Raw genomic sequence first — 12,427 nt, 5'->3', positions numbered from 1 at the left:
TTGCATAGGCCAGTTGGAGGACATCAAAGGTCATTCCTATTTCATAATTTTTATTTGGTTCTAGCTATGAGCACATATATAACATGTGTTTCCTGAAGGTCCCTGATGATCATTTTTAATCATCATCACTATCATTTCCTAAGCTTCCTTATATAATGTTCGTTTATAGAAAGTAATGGCTTCTATTCTCTCCAAGGTTGAAACCTGAAATGGATGACATTAGGAAGGGAGTAGTGGTTGCACAAGGTGTGGGGTTCATGTCACGTCCATAAGATCACGGGGCTAAAAGTAGATATTTGTAGTTTTGGTTGTAACTTTCCTGAGGGCAGGATTCATTTTATTGGTTTTTTTTTTTATTCTTATACCATCTATCACAACTCTGTACAAAGATTATAAATGTTAGTTGAAATATATTCACCTTTGTAAAGTAGGAATTGTTTCTCAGAGTTGTGAGGCCATGAGGAAAATATATTTTTTATATGTCTTAGGGGAGGAGTTAGAGATTTGAGAGTGTTTTTGCACCCAAACTTTTCTGAACATATTTACTACATAACATTCCCCTTCCTTACTATTCTTTGGGCCGTAAACTCAGCTATATCTTAAGTCTTTACTTTTTGTATAGTGCAATGTTTTGCACTTCTGGCTGTACATTAGACTCACCTGGGGAGCTTAAATACCTATAGATGCCTGACTTCACCTGAAGAGGTTCTGATAGAGCCTGGAAAAACAAGTGGATGTCCGCGCGCATGTATACACACACACACACACACACACACACACCCCTGAGGCTTTTCCATGGGGTGAAGGATCTGGAGGGGGAAGAGAGTAGGTCTGGCCCTGCAAAAGTAAAGGGTGAGCCTGTTCTGGTATCACCTGGTATCACCTGTCCCATCTTTCTTTACACTCGGGCCATGGGCCCCCTTGCCATCCTTGAGCACATGAAGGGTGCCCCCGCTTGGAGGCCTTGGGGTTAGCTCTTTCCTCGGGCTGGGATCCACTTCCCTCAGTTCTCTTAGTGGCTGGCTGCTCCTTTCCACTCACGCCTTATTTAGTTCAAATGTCATTTTCTCAGGAAATCCTTCTCTACCCAACCTATCACCCTTTTCCTATCACTTTCTAGCCTATTGCTTCCTTGTAGGTACTTCATGCCATTTGTGACTATCAGAAATTATCTCATTTACCTATTCTTAGTCTCACCTGCTGACAGGATGCTGTTGTATTTTCAGAGCCTAGCACAGTGGCTGGCACCCAGAAGTCTTGCAATAGGTGTTCTTTGAATGAATAAACCCAAGCATTTATGTTTACAACAGAAATGACAGATGTATGTCTAGACATTGCCAATTGACTCTGGTATCTTTGCTCCTGGATTTAATAGCATGGTTCTCAACACGGTTCTCAATCATTCTCAGTTAGCTTCAAGAGAAAACCTGTTTTATATCCCTGATTTAGAAAGTATTTTTTGTACATACCTTTTTCTTTGCTGAGGAAATCGAGGCTCAACTGGTGAGCAATTTCTACTTGTCCACTCAGTCTTTCATTCACTCACAGAAAATATTTATTAAAAATTTAGAATACAAGGAACAGGTTTTTTCCAATAGGTGTCCAGTGCTTGTATCTTGTGCTAGGTTTACTTATAATACGTTTTTCAACATATATTTGCTGAATTTAATTCAGTAGGGGTCTTAAAACAGAGGTGCAATTACTCTATCTAAGGCTGTATCTGACAAATGCAAGGGGAATGATTGTAGCGTAGATTATAGGGCAGAATTAGAAGCTGAAGGCATTTCAGAAATCATCTGTTCCAGTGGCCTAATTTTACAGACGAGGAAGTTGAAACCCAGAGAGGATAGTAGTTTGTTTCACATGAATGCTTGTGGGATGCATGGAGGACAGACAGACTGAGTGATGCTCAAGGTCAAGTGATGACTTTGTGGTGCAGCAGATCTCAGAATCCAGTTCTCAGTCCAGGGCTCTTTTTTTCCCCACCAGGGGCCTCCACATATGTGCGCTTAGTACCATGTGGGTGATTTGGCTAAACATGCTAAAGATGGTGTTTTGGGACGTGAGTTTTTACCACCCCCTCCTCCAGGTACTTCTGCAGAACCAGATTTGGGGGCCACTGTGCATACCATATTATTACGACATGATTTTGCTTCACCTATAAGTGCATAGATGAGGAGCGCCCACATAATGGATGGAGAGGACCATGTACAGGACTTTCAAAACAAACCTCTTTTATATTTTGCTTAGCTTCGCAGTGTCAATCTTTGAGCTAAATCTCAATAAACTACAGACTTTCTTCTGACATTTAATTAAATTCTACAGTTATTGAGTGTGCGGGATATAAAAATAAATAAAATGTGCTTCTTAATATAAACTCTTTAAAACCCTGCTTAAATAGAGGGGAAATAAGTCAAAGAATCCTGGCATTCCCCTGAATTTTAGAGAATCATGATTTGTCTGGCTGCTGGCAACATCTTGTACCTTGTAAGGTACAGAAGGATACTTCATATTTCTGATTTACTGTTAAATGAAAGTATCAGGTTTTTAGTTACTCAAACTATTGTGGCATTATCTTACCAGGTTATGAGTACCCAGAGTACTCTTTCATTATTTATATTCTGTGGCTGATTGGAGGAGGAAATGGAAAAGAAGCACTATTTTGTTCCTCCCATATTTTCAGATTGAACAATAATATAATAGATTTAATTATATAATACACATAATTAATAAATATAATTAATTATATAACAGATGTACTTTTGCTAGGGAGGCATAGCAAGTGCTACTTTTCCTAACTAGCTTTCACTTTCTATGCCTTATATTTTATCCTTAGGTATCTGTCAGCTATAAAATATCCTATCCATAAGCAGTTCTCTGGATGCGCTCCACAGAAGGTTGGGCCTCATGTGTTTTATGTCAGGAGCATAGAAATTCACTTCCCACGTTTAAAAAGAGAAAGGCAAAGAAAAACTACAGCTAGTCACTAGACTAAAAGAAGCACTGGGAAATTCAGTGTACACTGAGGTGCAATATGTGTTTTTATGTATGTATGTATGTATGTATGTATGTATTTATTTATTTATTTATTTTTTAGCTGAGCCATCCTGCCACCTGTTGGCAGCTCCATAGCAGCTCAGCTCAGGCGGGGAATCGAACCGGCGACCCTGTTGCTCAGAGCTCACACTGTTGAGTGAGAAATGATCAACCAGAAATGTTTCATAGCAAAAGCAGAACAAGTATTCAAGATTCAACTACTAGAACAGTGTGTGTGTGTGTGTGTGTGTGTGTGTGTGTGTGTGTGTGTGTGTAGTTTTTCTTTTTTCTCCAGAGGCTTACTGGAACTAGAGATTTGAAAAAGAGAGATGCCTGGGTCATTATTTGTGTCACCAACAGTTCTTTCCCTTATCTGCTATGACAGACAAGATGTGTGTGTGGGTGTGGAAGGCCAGTGACAGGCAGGGGTGACTGTGGTGGGGTGGGGGTGAGTGGAGAGAGCTGAGTGCTGGCTCAGGGAGATGACAAGGGTGGAAGAACAAACTTGTCTTGGGTCTCGGCTAAGCTTTCAATACAGAGAGGAACCTACCTGTTCTGTTTATGCTGTATTCCTGGAGACTAATTCAGTGCCTGGACATATCAGCTTAAAAAAACAAAGCAAAACATGTTAAATGAATGTATATATGAATAACAGTTAGCACAATTATGTCAATTATTTTGAAGATGTTGAGATGTAATAAATAGGATTAGTAATGCTTACATGAGTTTCTTGGTTCTAGCATAATACCTTGCATGTAATTAGTACAAAGAAAGCTTGTGCACTGATGTTGAGATAAGCTTTATAGATTTTAATACATTCTATATATTAGGAAGGACTGAACACATTGATTGTTTTAAAATGTTTTTTAGGAAAGCATACTTTTGTTTTCATTTTTGATTTTTTAAAAAACATTTTTCTTTTCCTGAGAAAGAGAACTAATTTTATTCGAAATTGAAGTTACTCTAAAATCACAATCATCAGTTTCTAACATAACTTGCTTATTCCTTCTTTTGTAGGCAACGACTTTTGGATTAAAACGCTAATGAGTCTGTCATGGAGTGGTATGGGTCTGTGTTTGTGGGAACAGAATTTAAGGGTTGGATAGGTGTGTGTATTTTCTGATGGCATGTAGGCAGCATGGAGGGCAATAAATAATTCCCCTCAGCACCTGTAAAGGTAGATAATGGTTGGTTTTGCATGTATAAATAAAATGAAATAAAAGTGATTGCCAACAAAAATGGGAACATAACTGTAATGAAATAACTTAGGGAAATAGAAGTTGGGTTGCCAGAGGTAAAATAAATGCCTGTATATTTAGTGCATTTTAATGATGTTTAGTTATACAAGGTCGTTAAATAGAAAAGGCAAAACAATTGAATTTAGTTAATCATTAAATTGATATGAAGGAGGCAGTAAGAGACTAATCAGTGAGAAAAACCTTCTGACTGATTCATTAATAGCATATTTACAGTTTAAATGAATTCAGCCTCACTCAAAGTCACACAAAGAATGCTTTCAAACAATAGGCTGTTTTAATTCTAGTCCCCTCTTATCCGCAGTTTTGCTCTCTGCAATTTCAGTTACCTGTGGTCAACCAGGATCCAAAAATATGAAATGGAAAAGTCCAGAAATAAACTATTTATAAGTTTTAAATTGAGCACTGTTTTGAGTAGCGTGATGAAATCTCGCGTTGTCCCGCCTGGGATGTGAATCATCCTTTCATCCAGCATCTCCAGGCTGTATATGCTCACTGTCTGCCTGTCAGTCACTTAGCAGCCCTCTCGGTTACCAGGTCGATTATCATGATATCTCAGTGCTTGTGTTCAAGTAACTCTCATGTCACTTAATAATGACCCCATAGCGCAAGAGCGATGATGCTAACCAATTCAGATACGCCAAGGTCATGGCTCCACACCCAGAAGCACCTAAGCTGGTGATCCTCCTTCTGACATGTTGTCATCATGTCAGTGGTAGCATAATGCTAGGTGGCAATGCCTGCGACACTCACCTCACTTTGTCTCATCACCTAGGCATTTTATCATCTCACATCATCACGAGAAGGGTGAGTACAGTAAAATAAAATATTTTGAGAGAGATGGCATTCACATAACTTTTATTACCATATATTGTTATAATTGCTGTATTTTATTATTGGTTATTATTCATCTCTTACTGTGCCTAATTTATAAATTCAACTTTATCAGAGGTATGTATTTATAGGAAAAAATGTATATATAGGAAAAAAACCATAGTACTGTATATATAGGGTTTGGTACTATCTGCAGTTTCAGGCATCCATTGGGGGTCGTAGAACATATGCCCTGCAGAAAAGGGGGGACTACTGTAGTCCATTTTCTCCCCAAGCTAGATTTTGTGTATATAATCACTTAGATTAGAACTCATATTTCTTGTCATTTGCACATAACAGAAAAGCTTATATGCTTGGAATGCAGTATCTTTCCATAAAATTAGTTGCTTTTAGATTAGTTTTTCTAAAGCCATCTTGCATGGCAGCAGGGCCCACAAACCCTAATGTCTACAGGGGCAGGCAGGTGAGGAGAAAAGCCCAAGGTGACCATGTGGGACCGAGGCAGCAGGACGGCAGGAGACACGCCATCTCCAGCCCCCTGGGACTGCTGATGCCAGATCTCTTATTTCAAGAAAAGCTAGAAATGGAAAATTCTACGTGAAATGTCTCTATCTTTAAATATTGACAAATAAGGATTTTTTTTTTAAAGTGTGTTGACCAAACAAAGCTGAAGTGGGCCCTGGCTGCCAGCTTGTGACCACTCTGGATAATCAGGTGTAGCGGGAAGGCCACCATCCCTAGGGCTGGATACCCTGGCTTCTAACTGAGCAAGAACTAAGTGTGGGGCTTGGGCACGTCATTCTCGTTTTTAAAATTAGGGATTTGGGCCAAGTGATATGTAATGTAGTGTCTTCTCAAGTTCTGCAACATCTACGCTTTTACAAGGAGCAGTAACTGATCTTCACACTCATTACTGTTCTTATTTTCACTGTGCCTTGCATGATTTCCCCCAAATATTTGAAATCTGCCTACTATTGGCCTCTCTGAGAGCTGTTTATGAACATTTGTTGAAACTGACCAGAGAAAATACTGTCAACTTGTCTCTGAGTCTAAGCAAATTGTTAGCAGAGTCCCGGAACTTGGCTATCTCCTGCTGTAGTAAACATATTAATAAGCTCGCACCACAAGAACTGCGAACAGATGCAGTTCTTGAAAACACAGTGTCCTTGTCACATTTACTTGCCTGTCTCGCCTAGTGAGGCAAGCCTTGCTTGTGGTATCCTGGCAAATATTCTCCTCTTTGTCAGGACCAGATCACAGTTCATCATTTCGGGAGAAGCATCATTGTAACCAGTATCTTTAATACACAGATCCAAGCCCTAAGGAAAGATACATAATGACAGAAAATGACAAGTTTTTTTTTTTCTTTATTCTGTCACATAGTTTCTTTTATTCTTTTACACAATTCCTTGGAGCAAGAAATCAAACTAATACATTGCCTTTGTAGTCAGTTTTCAATGTGGGACTTTAGGTGCTTTCAATGTACTACGCACATCCACATGCTTTAAGTGGTAAACTGGGAACCATCCCCAGTGTAGTGGAACGACTTAATCATCCTACTAAGCACCTTTGCTGATAACTAGCTGGGTAACCTTGAAAAGTGCATACCTTTCTGAATTTCCATTTTCTCATCTATTAAAAATGCTGTTTTTAAAAAATCCCCATCACATAGAGTTGGTGAGGATCTCAAGGGAGCATTAGATGGGAAAGTGCTTTGCAAAACATAAAGCGATGTGTGTCAGGGAGATAACATGCTAATCAGTCACTCACCTCATTCAAACATGAGAAATGGAAGTGCGAATGGAATAAAGCAGCTTGTTGCATATTGCATGCTGCCGCCGTGACTCTTTGGGGTTGGGAATTGCCCTCCCAGTTCTCTTCTACCATCTCTGCTTCCCTCCATTTAAACCATCTCTCAAGTCTCAATAGTTTAATTCATTTGAGTCACTAGATCGATGGAATCAAACTTGGAATCTCAGGGAAAAAAGATTTTGTCTGTTCCTTGAAGGAGCTGAAAAATATTCCTTTGGATTTGTTCTTTAGAAAGAGTTGTATGTTTCATCTTTGTTTTCCCCCTTCCCCTGGGCTTCTTCCAGTTTTTCTACATTAGTTTTACAGAGTTTTGTTTGTTTGTTTGTTTGTTTGTTTAGCTGAGCCATCCTGCCACCTGTTGGCAGCTCAGTGGCAACTCAGCTCGGGCTGGGCATCGAACCGCTGTTGCTCAGAGCTCAAACTTTGCACGAGCTCTTAACCAACTGAGCCACTCGGCTGGCCCCTCTACATTAGTTTTAGAATTGAGGACCTTGGGTGATTGTAATGTCATATACAGAATTATTTAGGGAAAACATGATCATTTCTTTTCACTTAATCTTACATAATAAATAGCTTTCCAAGTTTCTACCTGGTTCCAATATCTATGATTTAAAGTGATGACATGATACTCTAGAACTGGATGTACTAAAATTCCTCTCATTTTAAGCATTCAGGATGTTTCTGGTCTGTTTTGTTTTTGCTTTTCCTCAAATACATACAGTGGTATGTTGCTCTCCAGAAAACTGAACAAAAAGCCCTGATTTGTAGCATTTGCTGGTTTCCATGGTATACATTCTCCCACCATGTTTGACTTCAAGCTAATGATTTTTATATCATTAATCATGGAGCTGAACATGGATTTGGAAAGAGATATTCCTAATTGGATGTGGTGAGCCAGTGTGAGCAGCTCCGGTCCATAACTACATGGTACTATGATGAGCACTTCTTGCTTTGAAATCGTCACTTTTCATTAGTGAACATAGAAAAGAACAAGCTCTAACTATTATTTTATCCTTCACTACTTATTTTTTAGAAACTATACTTAATGTTTATATAATATTTATGCAGTGAAGATGACATATGTCATTCTGTATGTATCTATATAATGATTTAATATATTTTATAAAAAGAATAAAACAAGTATATCACTAGACTGTCAAGATGAATTTTGTTCATTTCAATTTTCCCTTTGTTGCAAAAATTATTTATAGTCACCAGTCTCAATCTTTTTGTAAATAACTTATATCTTTAAAATATTCCAAAGCTTACTTCAGTCATGTTCTGTCACCCATTTCTTCATAAAGTGGTTCTTACTTCATTTCATAGTATATATCATTGAGCAAATTTTTTTGTTTTTGCAATAAAGGTATTTTGGGATGTAGTTTCTGAGATGTCAGCATGTCTGAGAGTCCCCCAAACCTCTGAATGTGGCTTCTCCTTTAGGAGACATTGTTACAGGAGAAAAGTCTATGGAAATTCCAATTTGATTTTTTTGAAGATGAGTTTTTGTTTTGGTTTATTTGTTTGTTTGTTTGTGTTTTCTTTTCTAGCCTGGGTGTTTGTAGCATTCTTTATCCTCAAGACAATAATAAAACTTACCAGTGTGTACCTAGGTTGTCCAAGTTTCCCCTCCACCCCATTTTATGCATAACTTTGTAAATCCTCTGTTCCCAAGTCTCCCACTAGTTCTAGTTTTTACCCTTCCATTTGTGACGTTTCTACTGCCTTGTTGTCATCCTTGCTGGCAGAGATTGCTACTCTATGCCGTGTTTTGCACATATATTTTAACTTTGTGTTTTATTTTTTCATCTTTTCTAATTTGTTTTTGTTTTATATTTAGGTTCGTCTACTATATCACCAATTTAGTTTTTTACTATGCTCATTTTTGGGGGGCATAAAAATTTTGCTATTTTTTCCTTCAATGTGATTTTTTTAATGTTATTCTTCTTTTCTTTTCTTTTCTTTCTTTCTTTCTTTTTCTTTTTCTTTTTTTTTGGCTATAATCTGTTCTTTTCCTTGGCCTGTTCTCTTATCTCAGTTTATTCTTATTTAACAAATGATATCCTTTTAGAATCCTCACTTTTAAACACCAAGTGGATATTTTCTAAAATTGCCTTACATTTTCTAAAAACCCCAATAAATTATTTTTGAGGCTGCATACCCCTGCTATGCCTTTAGAGAGTTGTTCCTTTTTTTTGGGGGTGCTATAAATTTTCTTTCATGGACCCATGGTGACTATTTTTCCCTTGGCTCATCTTTGAGCGAGGCTGTCTGGCCAGGCCTGACAGGCCAAGGCAACAACAGGCATGCCTTCCTGTAGAGCCTCTACTCTTCTGGGACTCTGCTGGCAACTTCTGAGTGTATACCTGAGACTGGAGGGCAGGCTGATGTCAGAGCACTGGCACAGCCTCTAGCGCGATGTAACAAAAGCAGGGATTCAACAAATGCCAGTTTCTCCTAATTGTGAAATGACTGATAAGAATTCAAGTTGAGGGGAGAATTCTTTGAAAGGGGTGAACAGACTTCAGATAGCTACTAATGCTGTTTCCTAATCCGGTCCCATCAATTTTATTTTGTAGAAATGTTGACTGGATTTTAGAAGGTCATTTTCTTTGTGTTAACTGGTTTCCAAACTTAAATTGTTTGTTTTTCCCCCTCAGTTCAGACATTTTAATGGGAATTCTGGAAGGGAATGTTTTGATACTTATATTTTCTGATTTCTATGAACTCTGTTCTTGGTTTCTATTTAGAAAAAAAATCACTGAATTTTGTTTGTTTTGTTTCTAATCATAATATATATTTTTTAAACTTTGTAGCAGAGGATAGTTTTATTAGAGCAGAAAGTTACAGCTCTCGAAAAGAGAGGGCATCCTGACTGGGATGACCTTCATAATATTTTACTTATTCAGTTCCACATACACAGTAAAGTCAGATAATTTTTCAGAGGTACAGTTTAATCTTTTACTTCAGCAAGCAGCCATTTATAGACTACATGATACTTCATCTATACCATGTATCAACATTATGGATCCTTATTTTACCTCTTATATTGCGAACTGAGGACAAGGGCGGTCACACATACCACACTGGACTCACTGCAAACCCTGTTTTAGTAGGATACGCGTTAATAATATTTAAATACATTGCAAGTACAGTCAACCTATTATCTATGCCAGTTAGGAGGTGCATTGTCACAGAAATGTACAACAATCCAGGAACAATTTATGCATTACTTTGAGTTCATATGCATTACAACTTTCCCTGTTTCATATTTGCATATTTGCAACTTCACCTGAAATTATATGCAAATTAGCTTGGATTCTCAGAAAACATCCCAGTTGCCTCGATTAGCATGCTGGTTCATAACCAAAACAAACAAAAAAATCCAGGATATAAAATTTGAAGTGGAAAACTCTGAAAATGCATAATCTGCAAATAGTTAAGAAGTAGCAAGTCTTCCCCAGGAATATGTACGAGTTCCTGGAGTGATATACATGTGTGTGCCCATGCATGTGTATATGTGCTTATTTGTCTGTAATGAAGGTATAATTAATAAGAGAATTATATATCAATACAATTAATATTAGAATTAATTACAATGAATTAATATGAGAATTATAACTGTATATTTTTTCTATAGTGTCAAACTGAATAATAGAGTTGTTATATTAAGTCTATTTTTATAGGTTACTTTAGTCTAATTTAAAACTCTGATTCACAATACATTAAACAATATGAAATTTAATACTAAACTGCAGTTCTGTGCTAATGTTCTATCCATGCTTTCTCCATTTTCAAAAAATGTTCAAACATATGACATTTGTGTCCAAATCCTTTTGAATTCATTTTTACTAAAATGTGATGCTTTTTCTGATTTTTAGTATATAATATCTGCTATCTCCTTGATCCACTAACGTTTAATTTCTCACACAAAAATGAGCGGTTAGATTTGTCTTCTTTAAATTTTTTTCTTTTTAATGATGATTATTTAATGACCCTGATATTTACAGATTTTTTTCTTGGTATTAGTCTTACACATAACAAACAATCAATATCTAGGTACTAGATGACAATTAGCACACTGTTTTACCTTATTAAAGATGGTTGCGAACGTCGTAAAATATATGTTCAAAAATTTTTTTTGTTACCGCTTTCTTTTTTAATTTCAGAGGAAAATGTAATGGTTGTGTGCTGGTATGGACTCAGGCTGTGTACAAACCATATTCTAATCTAGCTGCATTCAGTGTCCCAAGGCTGAGGGAGGGGGCAGCCCCACACAGGGAGAAAGAGCGGTGTCCAGGGCCAGGCTGCCTTTTGTTCAAACCCTGACCCTGCCACTTCTGGAACAGGTTTTTTTTTTGTTTTTTTTTTTAATTTATTGGGGTGACAATGGTTAGTAAAATCGCATAGGTTTTAATTGTACATTTCTATAATACATCACTATATGTCACATTGTGTGTTCCCCACCCAGAATCAGTTCTTCCATCACCATGTATTTAATCCTGTTTACCCTCATCTACCACGCCCCTCCCCCCTTACCCTCTGGTAACCATTAAACTGTTGTCTGTGGACGTTTTTTTTTTTAACCTTTCAGTGCTTCCATTTCCTTATCTGTGAAGTAGAGATAACCTTGCGTTTTAGGGTAATTAACTGACAGTTACAGGAGATAGTGCCTGGCACATAGTCCGTTGTTATAGAATTTGCTCCTATTATCCGTTCAGTGAATGTGAGATCCGCTACTGAAATGTATCGAAAAAGAGCATTTATTGAGTCCTCCTGCTTGGCCTACCCTCTTCAGTCCAGTGAACAAGAGGAAGGGCCGGGTCTAACACTGTTTTTTTTTTTTTTTTAATTTTATTGTTAGTTTCTTGATCCACATGGAAGGAGATTCCCAAAGTCAAGAGGGAAGTAGTCCAGGCAGAAGGCAGAAAGAATGTTGGGCGAGTAGAAGCAACAGGCTTTTCTACTCCTTAGGGGGAAGTGCTATTGGACTCATAAAGGAAAAGAAGCAAGAATAGTCATCCTCATGATCAGAGGTGCTGTGCTGTGAAAGAGAGCGTAGCCTTGCTCCGTGTGGTTTCAGAGGTCCAGAATAGGACACAGGGCTAGGAGCTGCAGGACACCTGATTCCTCTAATTCAAGGTGGTGGTGGGGGGTACAAATTAGGATTCTGAAGTGGAATGAACTGTGTTGTAAGGCTGTGAGATGCCTACTGCTGGTAAAGATGTTTAAACAGACGTCTAAAATTACTTGCTAAAGACAAGGTGATATGTAATAATAGAGAGGGGAAGAGATAGCAGTAAATATGTCTCATTCTGAGTCCTACACATGTGGAACATTTAGGGGACAATCTTTCTTTGAGACTTTGTTCTATTCTTCATGGTCCTCCAAATTTCTAATGAAAATGTTGACACTCTTTTTTAACTTCTCTGAGCTATCGTTTGGATGTAATTTTATTTTTGTCTTTCATATTTAATTACGTATGGTCT

At 37.7% G+C, this 12,427-nt stretch overlaps 1 protein-coding gene across 1 annotated transcript in view; it reads left to right on the top strand.

Moving 5' to 3' along the window:
- Positions 1 to 12,427, top strand: part of GRM1 (glutamate metabotropic receptor 1) — a 391,756-nt gene that overhangs the window by 25,575 nt on the left and 353,754 nt on the right. The gene's annotated exons all lie outside the window — the stretch shown is intronic.

This window comes from Hipposideros armiger, unplaced genomic scaffold, assembly GCF_001890085.2.
Source record: "Hipposideros armiger isolate ML-2016 unplaced genomic scaffold, ASM189008v1 scaffold_41, whole genome shotgun sequence".
Lineage (NCBI taxonomy): Eukaryota > Metazoa > Chordata > Mammalia > Chiroptera > Hipposideridae > Hipposideros > Hipposideros armiger.
This window is presented reverse-complemented; position numbering and strand designations above follow the sequence as displayed.